Genomic DNA, 16,029 nt, shown 5'->3' with positions numbered 1-16,029 from the left:
ACTGCTCCTATCAGACGCCTGCTGCCGAAATTAGCAGTGAGAGAAGGCGGCGACTGATGGGAGTATTCATCAGCTGGCGCCTGCGCTGTAAATAAATAAATAAAAAAAATGGTGTGGGTTGCCCTGTATTTTTGATAATCAGCCAGTAAAAACTCACAGCTGGGGGCTGCAACTCTTAGCTGTCAGCATTTGCAAGGCTGATTATGAAGAATAGAGGGGTCCCCAAGCCGAGTTTATAATTATTTAAATCAATTTTAAAAAACCATGTGGTGTCCCCCCACTTTTGACAACCAGCCAAGCTAAAGTAGGTAGCTGGGGGCTGTTATTCTCAGGCTAGAAAGGGGCCATGGATATTGCCCCCCAGGCTATAAATAGCAGCCCACCCAGAAAAGGCGCATCTTTTAGATGCACCAATTCTGGCGCTTATCCCAGGTCTTCCCCCTTGCCCCGTAGCACTGGTAAGTGGGGTTCATATTTGATGGGTTGATGTCTCCTTTGTATTGTTTGGTGGCATCAGCCCCATGGCTTAGTAATGGAGAAGCGTCTATAAGACACCTATCCATTACTAATCCTATAGTTATATTGTAAATAAACACACACCCAGAATAAAGTCTTTTAATTGAAAAAATGACACAGACTCCTTTAATGATTCTAAATTAAATCATACTCAGCACTGGAGTATCTGTCCATATGACCACAATAAGTCGTACACTCCATAGAGAAAAAGCCTTTACTTACACAAAAAAATTGTAAGGCTCATTTTGAGTTTGCCAAAAGACATGTGGGAGACTCACCAAATGTATGGAGGAAGGTGCTGTGGTCAGATGAGACCAAAATTAAACGTTTTGGCCACCAAGATAAAAGCTATGTTTGGCGCCAAACAAACACAGTTCATCACCCCAAGAACACCATCCCCACGGTGAAACATGGTGATGGCAGCATCATGCTCTGGGGATGTTTTTAAGCAGCAGGGACAGGGAAGTGGTCCAAATTGAGGGGAAGATTGATGGCAAGAAATACTGGGATATTCTTCAGCAAAACCTGTTTCAGTCTGTCAGTGATTTAAGACTGGAACAGAGGTTCACCTTCCAACAAGATAATGACCCAGAGCATACTGCTAAAGCAATACTCAAGTGGTTAAGTAGAAATGTGTAAATGTTTTGAAATGGCCAAGTCAAATCCCAGACCTTAATCCAATTGAGAATCTGTGGTCAGACTTGAAGATTGCTGTTCACCAAACAAAACCACCTAACTTGAAGGAGCTGGAGCAGACATTCTCTTTGCTCTTCACTTCAGAGAATTGCACAGTGAAAGATTTATCCTGTTATTTATCCTGTTACAGATTACAGTCTGTAATCCAGAGAAAGGATCATCTATAAGCTATTGAGAAGGTGCAGTTAAATAGATTTTTAACACTTTTTTTGCTATCCAGCTCAGTCTAGTTGCAACTTTGTATTGGTCTCCTTGACAACCAGGAGCAGAACAGCCCCCACCCTTCTTCCAGTATGTCCCAGACCAAAAGTACCCTTTCACTGCCAGTCCTGCATCAGCAAGAAATGGAAACAGAACTTCTCACAGTTCGCAGTGAAATATCCAAACGATCAACCAATCCTACAAATGAAGCTATAGAGAACCTTGAAATCATTAAGCATGAACTTTCTTGTAATATATCCGTCCAGCAGGAAGAGTCAGAATAACCTTTGTAATTTGTTTGGAGGTGTAAAATAACAGAAAGGCAAAATACAATTTTAGCTGTTTGTCATTTTTATTATGGTGATGTCTAAAAGACTAGATTTTTGTCTCATACCCACATAGGTGTGTAACATTTTTTTCAAATCTTGATTGTGAGTATTTTTGAAAATGTTAACTTTGTAATTTTAATACCATCATTGTAAAAATCATGCTGTAGTCATAGAAACTTCAGAGAAAGCATATTAATACTTAAAGGGAACATGTCATGTAAAAAAATGCTATTAACCTGCAAATGTAGTGTAATCTGAAAGTTAATAATGTTCTAAAGCATTCTGAGCTAGGAGCCCGGCTGCCTTTATTCTTCCTGGCAGCCTCTGGTTTTCAGTCATAGTGAGTGGTGACTGTAACTATATCCCAGTACTGACTGACCGAAGTCTCAGCAGTGCATCAGTGCTGAGCCAGCTGTCAATCATTGATGGGGCTCTTTTACAGACGCCACACATTATAAACTGAGCGGTGACTGTAGCTGCACTAGCTGCACCTCTCTGACTGAAAGCTGTTGGCTGCCGGGAGGAATAATGTTCATTTGCTCCCGGTAGTGAGGCTGCTAGTGTGGTTACCGCTTAACTGTAAAACATTATTAATCTGAAGCTTAACCCCATAACTGGAGGATGACATGACAGAAATGCACACAGCACTTAAACGTAGTAGACCAGCATTTTACGGGAGTAGCATTAACAGGACAAGGTCACTATATGTACCTTTTTGGGCTGAAAGTCCTGCACAAGTCCAGCACCGCAGCCCAACAAACACAGGCCTAGAGAAGATGGTGATGTCAGGATTCTTTCAGGTCACAGCAGATCCAGAGGTGAATAGTTCCATACTAAAAGTCCAGACAGTAGTTAAGCACAGACAGCATCAGAGAGATGCACAGAGGACAGTAGGAAGCATAACGTGGAGAGGCAGAGCACTGAGTAACAAGCAGCAGCAGCGGGGAGTCCACCAGTAGTCAGGCAGGAGCTCAGGTGCCAACAACAACAAAATACTCAGGCAAAGAGGAACACACAACCCAGACTTAAATAATCATAATAGACAGGAAGTCCCAGGACAAGGCGAGATATGAGACTCCATCTTGGAAAAGGGCGAACAGGCACAAAGGAAAGTCCAGAATCCTTTCAACCAGCTGTTCTGCACTAAAATTAGGTAAGATCAAGTGATGAGTGGATCAATGCACTGAGGATTGAGTTAGAAACTGGGAAAGTTTCTCTTCTGTAGTGTGTAAGCTTTTATGGTCACCAAGGTCCTCTCGCTCTCTATCCTGTAGAGAGTAAGCACTTATGGTCAGGGGGGTTCTCGCTACCCTCACCCTCATATGTTTTCTACAAGCAATTACAAGCTTTCCAGTATTGAGATTTGCTCATGTTTATTTGCCGCAAATCAAATTTTTGGGGAAAATTAGGCGAAGTTGATGAATTTGAATTTGAAAAGAGACACTCATCTTTGGTAAGAACCTGTATATTTGCCATGCTTTGTTTTACTATGAGGAGGCCATGTCAATCATACACAATCATACAGTGTTATCAAATTACACAAAATAAAGTTTTATAACTTGAGAGCAAGCTCACTGGTGCTTGTTAGCACATGATGAGGCACATAAGTGTCATTTACTTCAATTTCAAGTGCCCCACTTCTCCTCTCCTGCTACTGGGGCTTAATTTCATTATGTGTCAGAATTAGAATTACTCAATTTTATGATAGTGTAGCAATTCACTAGGGAAAAATAGGTTACACACTAAAAACTGCAACTGTTGCTGTACAGATTAGAGATCCTGACACCGCAGTCCTTAGTGGTCCTGTGTGAGCTGAGATAGCCCTAACCACAGACTAGATGATTGCAACTCGGACTTATGCTGCCTGAAAGGCCATTAAGTGCTTCACTTTCCTCCTAAAGAAATGGAGGGCAGAGCAGGGTGGAAATTACCTACAGAAAAGAAAGTGTGCTGAAATAGAAAGAGATCCCAGAATGAGTAAAACTAAGCACAAAATACAAAACAAAGGATTAAATACACATTGTTATAGAATATGCCACCTACTTCCTAAAAAGAAATAGAAGATAGGTGCAGGGTAAAGAGCATAAACAGCAGAGACATAAATCCTAGCTGGTCTTTCACTGACTGGCTTAAACTACAGCGGTATAGCTGGACATAAAAATGAGACTATCACCAGCATGAAATAACAGCAGGGGGAAAGTATAAAAAAAAGCTGCATCCAAAATGTGATAGGGCAGACACATGAGTAAATGAAAACACCTGTTATCCTTGCTTCAATCTTTTCAGCGTAGCAGAAACTAAACAAGTAAAGAAAAGGTCTATCTGCTGTGGCTCAGCGAACAAAAAGCAGACCACAAAGCACAGGGTCAAAGGTTCAAACCCAGACAAATGACACTTATTGGCCACACTGATGTCCACTTTGACATATGGTAAAGTTTTTAATATTAGACAGTGTAGGACCATCCCGATCAGTGTCACCTTCCCGACGGTGGGATAGCTTTTATCCTATTTTTGATCTAAAACAGTGTTACTAAGATTCCTATGTTATTTAAATGCACTTTAGCTTTTTACTTATTTAGTTACAGCAGGGTTTATGTTCATTTTGCTTCTTGTATGCTTTATGGCCAAGGTGAACGTTTATGTGCTGCATGTACACCAACTTAAACCAAGCTCAATTTTTGTGTTTTAGCTAATCAGTTGGTAACGATTGACAGCTGAGCTACCGCTGTCGTGGCCGCAATCTGAAAAACCTCGGCTCCTGAATGTTTAAACTTCTAGAAAATGCGGTCAATACTTACCGAGGCATCTAAGTGTAAGGAGGGTCTGTTGGCCACACTGTCACACTGTCACCCATGGAATGCTGATGGGTTACTATGATAGGTGGAGGCCTTATAATGGCTTAAAGATTTGCCACCTACATAAGTCTACTAAGCCCTGCTGCAAAGTCTAAAAAGGCTGTCTGAATAGAATACTGACACGCAGGCATACTACTGTGAAGTACATGAGTATTCAGTACACCCATGTGTTCTGTTCTGCTGATGAATACAGTACATAGGATTGAGGTGTTAGGACCGAGAGTATAGCCTAGTATATTAGCATATCATTATTAAAATATATTTTATAGAAATTTGATGAGTGCATAAATACTTTCAATACATGAATTTGTAAAATCTTATTGCTTGGAACTGCCCTAAGCTATGGAAAGTATTTATAGAAAGCATTTGTGTGAATTCCCTATGGTGCTCTTTGAAGGTAAAGGAATTTCAGGCATGAGAGCAGAACGGCACATGCTCTAGAATGTTAGAAATTTTGAGACATGTCTAGGGTGACTCCCTGTACAGCAGCTGAGCAGCAGAGCAAAAGTACATGTAATTATATTTAACAAAAAATGTATAGGTTATGTGTATACATTATATTAGAAAAGGGATATTCTGGCACTATGTCTTGACCTTTCACTAAATTTTGAGAAATAGATTAAATATGTAGAATGATACTCATAAAATACATTTGATAATTTGAATACGTGTCTGAACGTAAAAAATGATTGAATATTATCTGTCATCCTATATAGCTATTTGGTGCATATTTATATTAAGTATATAAAACCTTAAAATTTCTTTCATAGAATCATATCTGTATTGCCATGTACCAAAAACACAAGCCGCAGACAGATGAAGAAAGATAAGAATACCACAAATAAAAAGAGTTCATAGAAGTAGACTGTCAGCAGACAACATAACAATAAAATCTGAATAATATTGTCAAAGCATGAAGTCCACAAGGCATCTGAAGGCGTACTGGTGTACTGTGGCATCTGACACCAAGATTCTAGCATCAGATTCTTTTAAAGGGAATCTGTCACACCCCGGAATGTATATGACCGATTAATATTGGCATACAGGTAGTAAAAATGTTACACCAGTCCTACCTGTATGCCTCGTATTAAGGGTCTTGTTGTTGAGAAATGTTATATTCTTTATGTTAATAATTTCTGCGTGCGGTGCCTGGAGGAAATCCCTGCCTCCTGTCTTCATTGTAATACTTACCTCCCTCCCATCAGCATCAGTTATTCTTGATAACCAGCCTTGCTGAAGCTGACAGCTGAGGGTTGCAGCCCGCAGTTATCAGTTTTGCCTGGCTGGTTATCAAAAATACAGGGGAGCCCCACGTCATTTTTTAAAATATTTATTTATTTATAGCACAGGCGGCGGCTGATGAATACTCCCATCAGCCACCGTCTGCTCTCGCTGTTAACAGTTGAATACAACTCTCAACATTGCCCATGTTAGCGCTGATTGCACTGCGAGCAGAGTACAGTTATGTGAGCTGTCTTCATTTCAGCAACCGGCACCGGGGAACAATTCCGCTGATTCCCAGATGCATCTGTGTCACACTGTTGTTACAGGGATGTCATCTGTATGTCATCAGTGTGCATGTGTGCAATATCTGAATGGTAGCGACAGTAATATGCATTTCACAAAAATATATTTGGTAAAGATCAGTTGAGTTCTTAGATGTGTCAAGGTGATAAATAGGGAATTGGCTACAAGCTATTATCATCAACCAGTTGTTACAAATTCCCTGTTGCACTTTGATGGTTCTCATCCATATCATACAAATAGAACACTGACACCAATTTTTATTTTTGAGGAGGAAAAAAGCAAGGACCAGACATATAGTGCACAAGCAGATGAATATTACCATTGTCTGAGATTGGGGGATTGTCCCAAGGATAAAATAGCTGATGCTTTAAAAAGTGCACAACATAAGGATAGGGACATTTTATTAAAGGGAATCTGTCATCTATTTTTTTGTATATAAGCTGCAGCCACCACCATCAGGGGCTTATCTACAGCATTCTGTAATGCTGTAGATAAGCCCTTGATGTAATCTGATAGATAAGAGAAACGAGTTATATTATACTCACCCCGGGGGGCGGTCCGGTCCGATGGGTGTGGCGGTCTGGGTCCAACGCCTCCTATCTTTATGCGATGACGTCCTCTTCCTTGCTGCCTGTCGCAGCTCCTGCGCAGGTGTACTTTATCTGCCCTGTCGAGGGCAGTGCAAAGTACTGCAGTTTGCAGGCGCCGGGAAAGGTCAGAGAGGCCCAGCGCCTGTGCACTGCAGTACTTTGCTCTGCCCTGAACAGGGCAGATAAAGTACACCTGCGCAGGAGCTGCGACAGGCAGCAAGGAGGAGGACGTCATCGCTAGAGGATGGGAGGTGTCAGACCGGACCGCGACACCCATCGAACCAGACCCCGAGTGAGAATAATCTAACTCGTTTTTCTTATCTTTCAGGTTACATCGGGGGCTTATCTACAGCATTACAGAATGCTTGATCATCTGTCAAATGAATGTTGTGTTATATGCATCCTTGTCTCCATGCCAAAGGTTCTAAATAGGTAAATTAATTAGACCAATGTTTCAAAGGTTTGGAGAACATGATTGTAACATAAGATCTCTTTTTTTGATGGTCTCTTTTGTATTATGGAATGGAGTAGTGCCACCTTATCTTTATTGTGTAACAGTTCATTTTTTTGCTTTTTTTGGAACCTAAACACACCTGGGGAAAATAGTTTTCTAAAACCAGAAAACTTTAGTATAACAATTAGGTATGTAGAGTGTTCCTGACTAATGATATACAGTCCTCTACAGTGAAATTGCAACACCAAGAAGGAAAAGGCGTGAAATCAGGGAAATCACAGGATCAATAGTAATGTTTTTGATATTCTAATAGAAATAAGGAAACAACATTTTCAGAACATTTTAATTTTATTCCATATCGAGTATAAGAGCCACATGCTGAAATACAAGCACTTACTTGGCTGCTATCATTGAGGTTAGCATAGGTTGTCTGAGGAACATTCTGTCAAACTAAATAAACTTGGGCACAAAAATCATCTACCGTATTTTCCGGCGTATAAGACGACTTTTTAAGCCCTGAAAATCTGCTTAAAAGTCTTATACGACGAGTGCATATGGGGGGAGTGTTCCCGATGAACAAGGGAGGGTGTAAATGGTGTTATCATCCCCCTTTTACCTCATTGGTGGCAGCGGTGCGGCGGCTCCTCCTTCAGCAATGTGGCAGCTCTGTGCTGGGGGTCGGCGGCGGCTCCTCTTTGTTCAGCGTGGGGGCGCTGTGCTGGGGGGGCGGCTGTGGAGGCTCTCTGTCCAGCGTGGGGCTCCTCCGGCATTTCCCCAAAGCCCAGAGGCCCAGGCAGCTCCATTGCTGCGAATTGGTGGCCTCTGGGAAAATGGCTGCCGGAGCCCACGCATGCTCAGATTCAGATCTCGTTCCCGAGATCTCGGGAGACGAGTAGCCGCGGATACCCAGCACAGAGACCCGCAGACAGCACCGCTGCCACCAATGAGGTAAAAGGGGGATGATAACTCCATGTACACCCTCCCTTTGTCATCGGGACCACTCCCCTGCACCCGGCATATAAGAAGACCCCCGACTTTTAAGAAAATTTTCTATTTTAGCTGGAGAAGTTGGGGGGTCGTCTTATACGCTGGAAAATACGGTACTACTGTCACCCCGTTTGTAATTGCCAAGCAACATGTGTCATGGACCTGTTGTGTTGAAAAATAGCTCATAGGACACTTTCGAAAAATGACTGTACCATCGGTTCCATCATTGATCCATTCTGTACTGCAACTGAATTCAATGTCATTTACCCATCTTAAAAAGAACCTGACAGCTGATAAATGCTGCCCAATCTATGGGTAGTATGTGTCAGACACTGCCTGTATAAACTCAACAATCTATCTTTGATTCTGAGGTGTTTCAGAGCAAAACATACTTTAAATGCTGCAGGGGACCAAGCCGCTCTGGAAACTAGTCAGACAGGTGGGTCTTCAGTGGTTTCTGCACCCTTCTGCTCAGGATTGACAGTCTCTGACTATATTCGCATGTATGCAAAGACCTGTCATTCCAAGGCAGCAGATGGGGAGATGCCGCTGGGGACCCTCCTGTTTGACTAGTCAGAGTAGCAGCTTACTGTGAGAAGCCAGTGTGGCATAAACATGTTACCATGACCTGCAGCATCTCCAGACTTGTCTCCTACCGAGCACATCTGGGACATCATTGCTTGGCAATTACAAAGAAAGCTGCATGCAGCTTTTTGTTTCTTTTTTTATCATATACTAGCTGAAAATCTCGGTGCTGCCAGGGCATAGTAATTAACTGTGGTTAGTTATAACAAATTATAATTATCCTTCATCCCATAGTCCCGTGCCCATATACCCATAATACATATCCTCCATCCCATAGTCCTGTGCCCATATACCCATCATACATATCCACCATCCCATAGACCCGTGCCCATATACCCATCATACATATCCTCCATCCCATAGTCGAGTGCCCATATACCCATCATACATATCCTCCATCCCATAGTAGAGTGCCCATATACCCATCATACATATCCGCCATCCCATAGTCCCATGCCCATATACCCGTCATACATATCCTACATCCCATAGTCCAATGCCCATATACCCATCACACATCCTCCATCCCATAGTCCAATGCCCCTATACCCATCATACATATCCTCCATCCCATAGTCCCGTGCCCATATACCCATCATACATATCCTCCATCCCATAGTCCCGTGCCCATATACCCATCATACATATCCTCCATCCCATAGTCCCGTGCCCATATACCCATCATACATGTCCTCCATCCCATAGTCCCGTGCCAATATACCCGTCATACATATCCTCCATCCCATATTCCCGTGCCCATATACCCATCACATATCCTCCATCCCATAGTCCCGTGCCCATATACCCGTCATACATATCCTCCATCCTATAGTCCCATGCCCATATACCCATCATACATATCCTGCATCCATAGTCCCGTGCCCATATATCCATCACACATCCTCCATCCCATAGTCCCGTGCCCATATTCCCATCATACATATCCTCCATCCCATAGTCCAGTGCCCATATACCCATCACACATCCTCCATCTCATAGTCAACCATTATGACATCATAATGAGCGGCGGGGCTTGCAACCTATGATGACATCAGCGTCGCCATGTCAACCATTGTGACATCATAATGAGGGGCGGGGCTTGATGCGCACACACTGTTTCCCCATTATGTAGATAGGGGCATTATGACATCATAATGAGGGGCGGGGCTTGACGCGCACACATTTTCTCCCCAGTATGTAGACAGGGGCAAAATTGTTTGGTGAATTGGAACGTGCGGGGTTAAAATTTCGCCTCACAACATAGCTTAGGACGCTCTCGGGGTCCAGACATGTGACTGTGCCAAATTTTGTGGCTGTAGCTGCGACGGTGCGGATGCCTATCCCGGACATACACACACATACACACATACACACTTTGAGCTTTATATATTAGATATCATTATTTTTCTTTTTTCATTATTAACAAATACAGTAAATTACAAATGCAAGGCACTCCTCCACTTGGACATCAGCCTCCTGGTTCAAAATTGTTATTGTTTTTATTTTTTTTTATTCTATGGTATTTTAAGTAATTTTCCTATCGACATTTGTTTGTAGGCCAATTGTCCTGCTCTTACCCCCATTTTGCTTCTATTTTCAGCCACCCCCTAGCCCTTACAACAATCATTTTACAGCACCAATGTTCGGGTTCCCATTGACTTTTATGGGGTTCGGGTCCGGGGTCAAGTTTTGGTACCTGAACTGAATTTTCGACTAAAGTTTGTCTGAATCCGATGAACCCAAACTTTTACGAGTCCGCTTACCTCTAATCAGCAGTGCATATAAAAAATCTACTTCACCCCGGTAACTCTCTGAAATTCGACCCTTTTGGCAACATCATGCCATTAGAAACACATCAGAAATAATATCCCTGTGGGTGAACAATGGGGGTGTGGGTGAGGAATCTAAATTTACCACACATAGATTAATAGCATGTAAATATCCCCAATAGATGGTAAAAAGCGCAAATCATGTTACATAGGACATTGACAGGAATGACATGCTAAGGGAGAAACATTGGGAAGGCTATAGGGTTGCCAATCAAATGACATTCAGCTCTACAGTCAGACCTCAATTTTCTGACATCACTTGTAATATTAAAAATATCTACATACAGATGTTTCTCACAAAATTAGAATATCATCAAAAAGTTTATTTATTTCAGTTCTTCAATACAAAAAGTGGAACACATATTATATAGAGTCATTACAAACAGAGTGATCTATTTCAAGTCTTTATTTTTGTTGATGTTAATGATTATGGCTTACAAAGGCTTCGAAGCATTTAAAAAAGTCCCATAGTCTGTTTCAGTAGGCTCCACAATCATGGGGAAGACTGTTGATTTGACAGATGTCTAGAAGGCAGTCATTGACACACTCCACAAGAAGGGTAAGCCACAAAATGTCATTGCTAAAGAAGCTGGCTGTTCACAGAGTGCTGTATCCAAGCATATTAATGGAAAGTTGAGTGGAAGTAAAAAGTGTGGGTGGTAGAAAAAGGTGCACTAGCAACCGGGAAAGCCGCAGCAGCCTTGAATGGATTGTTAAGAAAAGGCCATTCAAAAATTTGGGGGAGATACACAAGGAGTGGACTGCTGCTGGAGTCATTGCTTCAAGAGCCATCGAACACAGACGTATCCAGGACATGGGCTACAAGTGTCGCATTCCTTGTGTCAAGCCACTCATGACCAATAGACACCAGAAGCGTCTTACCTGGACCAAGGAAAAAAAGAACTGGACTGCTGCTCTGTGGTTCAAGGTGTTGTTTTCAGATGAAAGTAAATTTTGCATTTAACTTGGAAATCAAGGTCCCAGAGTCCAGAGGAAGAGTGGAGAGGCCACAATCAAAGCTGCTTGAGGTCTAGTGTGAAGTTTCCACAATTAGTGATGGTTTGGGGAGCCATGTCATCTGCTGGTGTAGGTGACGGTCCACTGTGTTTTAACAAGACCAAAGTCAGTGCAGCCGTCTACCAGGAAATTTTAGAGCATATCATGCTTCCCTCTGCCAACAAGCTTTTTGGAGATGGAAATTTCATTCTCCAGCAGGACTTTGCACCTGTCCACACTGCCAAAAGTAACAATACCTGGTTTAAAAACAACAGTATCACTGTGTTTGATTGGCCAGCAAACTCACCTGACCTTATCTCCATAGAGAATCTATGGGGTATTGTCAAGAGTCAGATGAGACACCTGATCCAACAATGCAGCTGAGCTGAAGGCTGCTATCAAAGCAACCTGAGCTTCCACCTCGGCAGTGCCACAGGCTGATCGCCTCCATGCCACGAAGCATTGAAGAACTGAAATAAAATAACTTTTTGATGATATTATAATTTTGTGTGAAGCACCTGTGTGTTGTATCAAGATCACGAATTGAGACATCTGTTAAGCTGTCCTCTCAATTTTGTGGCAAATAAAGCACCCACATTAGGTAATTTTCTGTCTCCTAGTCTATATCTTAATGATACTCAATAATTAATTGTACATGGCTAAATCTTAAAGGATTTACCAGAATATTTGCAACTATTGCAAACATGCTGATCGAACTAAAAACTTTACACCTTTAGTTACACAGAAGTCCTTTAATATCAATTTCTATATTAATTGCAACACTACTTTTGTTGTATACTTGATCACACGTATTGCACCCAGCCTACACTATGTGAGCTGCACAATGGGACCATTAATGAGGTTGTCCACTACTTTTTCATTGATGACTAGTGTTGAGCATTCCGATACCGCAAGTATCGGGTATCGGCCGATACTTGCTGTATCGGAATTCCGATACCGACTTCCGATATTTTTTCAATATCGGAATTCGGCATCGGAATCGGAAGTTCAGTTGATTGACGGCCTGACGTCATCATGATGCGCGGTGTGTGCGCATCATGATGCGCCGTCATTTCGGGCCTTCCGGGGGTCTCTGCCGGCCTGCCGGGGGGCTGTGCCGGCCTGCCGGGGGGCTGTGTGGACTGCCCGGGGTCTGTACCGGCCTGCCGGGGGGCTGTGCCGGCCTGCCGGTGGTCTGTGCACCCTGTGGGGGTCTGTACCGGCCTGCCAGGGGGCTGTGCCGGCCTGCCGGGGGGCTGTGCTGATGTCCGGGGGTCTGTGCAAGCATCGTCCGATGGGACTACAAGTCCCATCGGGCGATGCCTGCTACCATGACAGTGATTGACACATTAGCCAATGATGGGACAGTAGTAGTCCCATCATCCGGCTAATGTGTTAAATGTTAAAAAAAAAAAATACTACATACATACTACATGCATGCTACATACATACTACATGCTACATACATACTACATATATACTACATACATGCTACATACATACTACATGCATGCTACATACATACTACATGCTACATACATACTACATGCATGCTACATACATACTACATACATGCTACATACATACTGCATGCTACATACATACTACATACATACTACATGCATGCTACATACATACTACATATATACTACATGCATGCTACATACATACTACATGCTACATACATACTACATATATACTACATACATACTACATACATGCTACATACATACTGCATGCTACATACATACTACATACATACTACATACATGCTACATACATACTACATGCATGCTACATACATACTACATGCATGCTACATGCATGCTACATACATACCACATACATACTACATACATACTACATACTACATATATACTACATGCATGCTACATACATACTACATGCTACATACATACCACATACATACTACATACATACTACATACATACTACATGCTACATACATTCTACATATATACTACATGCATGCTACATACATACTACATGCTACATACATACCACATACATACTACATACATGCTACATATATACTACATGCATGCTACATACATACTACATATATACTACATGCATGCTACATACATACTACATGCTACATGCATGCTACATACATACTACATACATACTACATGCTACATACATACCACATATATACTACATACATACAATACATTCATACAATACATACATAGACATACAGTACATATAACATAGAGTAACATACTTACCAATACTTGTCACATTGTTCCCCGAAGCCATTGTCTTTTCCGGAATAAATATTAACATAACAAACCACAAAAATACTCACCCACGATCCGAAGCAGTCCACGAGTGTGTCCCACGATGATCTTGGGTAGAGAACTGCAGCATCAGATGATGCTGCCGTTCTCTACGGGCTGCAGGAATCCAATGACGGAATGTAGGTATCCTTCCGCACTGTATTCCTCCGCCACTTAAAAAAAAAAAAGTCCCTAGTCTCACTTTATGCCATTGCTGCGTGGGAATTTCCCACACAGCAATGGCATAAAGTGAGACTAGGGACTTTTTTTTTTTTAAGTGGCGGAGGAATACAGTGCGGAAGGATACCTACCTTCCGTCATTGGATTCCTGCAGCCCGTAGAGAACGGCAGCAACAGCTGATGCTGCAGTTCTCTACCCAAGATCGTCGTGGGACACACTCGTGGACTGCTTCGGATCGTGGGTGAGTATTTTTGTGGTTTGTTATGTTAATATTTATTCCGGAAAAGACAATGGCTTCGGGGAACAATGTGACAAGTATTGGTAAGTATGTTACTCTATGTTATATGTACTGTATGTCTATGTATGTATTGTATGAATGTATTGTATGTATGTAGTATATATGTGGTATGTATGTAGCATGTAGTATGTATGTAGTATGTATGTAGCATGCATGTAGTATGTATGTAGCATGCATGTAGTATATATGTAGTATGTATGTGGTATGTATGTAGCATGTAGTATGTATGTAGTATGTATGTAGTATATATATGGTATGTATGTAGCATGTAGTATGTATGTAGTATGTATGTAGTATATATGTGGTATGTATGTAGCATGTAGTATGTATGTAGTATGTATGTAGCATGCAGTATGTATGTAGCATGCATGTAGTATATATGTAGTATGTATGTGGTATGTATGTAGCATGTAGTATGTATGTAGCATGCATGTAGTATGTATGTAGCATGCATGTAGTATATATGTAGTATGTATGTAGCATGCATGTAGTATATATGTAGTATGTATGTAGTATGTATGTAGCATGTAGTATGTATGTAGCATGCATGTAGTATGTATGTGGTATGTATGTAGCATGCATGTAGCATGCATGTAGTATGTATGTAGTATGTATGTAGTATATATGTAGTATGTATGTAGCATGTAGTATGTATGTAGTATGTATGTAGCATGCATGTAGCATGCAGTATGTATGTAGCATGCATGTAGTATATATGTAGTATGTATGTAGCATGTAGTATGTAGCATGCATGTAGTATATATGTAGTATGTAGCATGTAGTATGTATGTAGCATGCATGTAGTATATATGTGTTATGTATGTAGCATGTAGCATGCATGTAGTATGTATGTAGTATATATGTGGTATGTATGTAGCATGCAGTATGTATGTAGCATGCATGTAGTATATATGTAGTATGTATGTTGCATGTAGTATTTATGTAGTATGAATGTAGCATGTATGTAGTATGAATGTAGCATGTATGTAGTATGCATGTTGTATGTATGTAGCATGTAATTTTTTTTTTTTTTTTTTTTTTTTACATTTAACACATTAGCCGGATGATGGGACTACTACTGTCCCATCATTGGCTAATGTGTCAATCACTGTCATGGTAGCAGGCATCGCCCGATGGGACTTGTAGTCCCATCGGACGATGCCTGCACAGACCCCCGGAGCCTGCACAGACCACCGGCAGGCCGGCACAGCCCCCTGGCAGGCCAGCACAGCCCCCCGGAGCCTGCACAGCCCCCCGGCAGGCCGGCACAGCCCCCCGGCAGGCCGGCACAGCCCCCCCGGAGCCTGCACAGACCACCGGCAGGCCGGCACAGACCACCGGAGCCTGCACAGACCCCCTGGCAGGCCGGCACAGCCCCCCGAAAGGCCCGTACAGACCCCAGAGAGGCTGTACAAGGGCAGGAAAGGGTTTTTCTTATTCCGATACCGGAAGTCCCATAGACTTGAATGGGACTTCCGGTATCGGAATCGGCGATACCGATACTTTTTTTAAAGATCGGCCGATACCATCCGATACGATACTTTGAAGTATCGGACGGTATCGCTCAACTCTATTGATGACCCATCCTTATAAATGTCTGATCATCTGGGATGCAACACCCGGCACCCTTGCAGATCAGCTGTTGTCAGTGGTGGCGAATGTCAGCTGGGAGCACTCACTTGG

Source organism: Dendrobates tinctorius, unplaced genomic scaffold (assembly GCF_039654945.1).
Source record: "Dendrobates tinctorius isolate UK_male_01 unplaced genomic scaffold, ASM3965494v1 ptg000250l, whole genome shotgun sequence".
Lineage (NCBI taxonomy): Eukaryota > Metazoa > Chordata > Amphibia > Anura > Dendrobatidae > Dendrobates > Dendrobates tinctorius.
This window is presented reverse-complemented; position numbering follows the sequence as displayed.